This window comes from Pristiophorus japonicus, chromosome 1, assembly GCF_044704955.1.
Source record: "Pristiophorus japonicus isolate sPriJap1 chromosome 1, sPriJap1.hap1, whole genome shotgun sequence".
NCBI lineage: Eukaryota > Metazoa > Chordata > Chondrichthyes > Pristiophoridae > Pristiophorus > Pristiophorus japonicus.
The window spans coordinates 3,291,222-3,292,736 of NC_091977.1; the positions used below are offsets into that span (position 1 = coordinate 3,291,222).

The 1,515-nt window shown below is 49.2% G+C and overlaps 1 pseudogene; it reads right to left on the reverse strand.

Moving 5' to 3' along the window:
• Positions 1 to 297: 297 nt before the first annotated feature.
• Positions 298 to 535, reverse strand: LOC139279632 (U2 spliceosomal RNA; annotated as a pseudogene).
• Between the last annotated feature and the right edge of the window lie 980 nt (positions 536 to 1,515).

Here is a 1,515-nt window from a genome sequence, read left to right on the forward strand (position 1 = left end):
GGTGCAGGCTAGAAGGGCTGAATGGCCTACTCCTGCAACTATTTTCTATGTTTCTATGTTTCTGTGTATCGGTTCTATACGTACCAGCGATCTGAAGGTCAGGAAGTGGCGAGCTACGTTGCCGAGCTAAGGCAACTTGCAGGACAATATGAGTTTGATTGCTACCTGGAGCAGATTTTTTTTTTTTTTTTTTTCGTTGCCAATCTTTCCAATTCTTTGTCAAATCACAAACGCCAGAGGTCACCTTGCACACATCAAGGATCACTCTGCGCCAATGCTCTTAGCCAAAAGGCCTAGAGCCACTGCACCGTTCCTGGAAGTACTGCAATACCAGGTTCGTGCCATGGAGGTGGATGGGTCAGGCCCCCCACACACCTCCGTGGAGGTGGATGGGTCAATCCACCCCACCCACCTCCTATTTCCAAAAAGCATAGGAGAACCACCTTCCTGATCCAGGGAGAACCACTTTGGGGTCATGGTTACTCCCCTGTCAGGTCAGTTACGCATGATCTTAGCCAAAAGACCGAGAAGCGATGGAGCAGATTTTTTTTTTTTTTTTTTATTCGTAGCCAATCGTTCCAATTCTTTGTCAAATCACAAACGCCAGAGGTCACCTTGGGCCCATTCAAGGATCACTCTGCGCCAATGCTCTTAGCCAAAAGGCCTAGAGCCACTGCACCGTTCCTGGAAGTACTGCAATACCAGGTTCGTGCCATGGAGGTGGATGGGTCAGGTCCCCCACACACCTCCGTGGAGGTGGATGGGTCAAGCCACCCCACCCACCTCCTAGCGATGGAGCAGATGCTCCGGGACTTTATTGTACTGGGCATTGGCCATGAGACCATCCTACGAAAACTTTTGACTGTAGAGACACTGACCCTCAGTAAGGCCATTGCGATAGCGCAGGCATTTATGTCCACCAGTGATAACACCAAACAAATCTCTCAGCACACAAGTGCTAGCAATGTTCATAAATTAACTGGAACTGTGTTTGCGAGCAGAAATGTACAGGGCAGACCCCACGAGTCTGCAACTGCCAGCGGCCTCAGGTGACCCAGATGACTCAGAGTCCACAACAAAGGATGACTGCAAGGCAATTCACACCTTGTTGGCGTTGTGGAGGCTTCCATTCAGCCTATTCATGCCGTTTTAAAGCGTATGTTTGCAAGAGCTGTGGAACAATGGGGCACTTCCAACGAGCTTGCACACGAGCTGCAAGCTCTGCAAAACCTGCTAACCACCACGTGGCAGAGAAAGATCGGTCCATGATGGATCAAAGCAATTTCAAGCCTCAGAGAGAGGAGGCAGATGCTGAAGTACACGGGGTACACACATTTTCAACGAAATGTCCACCTATAATGCTCAATGTAAAATTGAATGGCTTACCCATAGTCATGGAACTGGACACTGGCGCTAGCCAATCCATCATGAGTAAAAAGATGTTTGAGAGACTGTGGTGCAACAAGGCATTCAGACCAGCCGTGAGTCCCATCCACACGAAACTGAGAACGTACA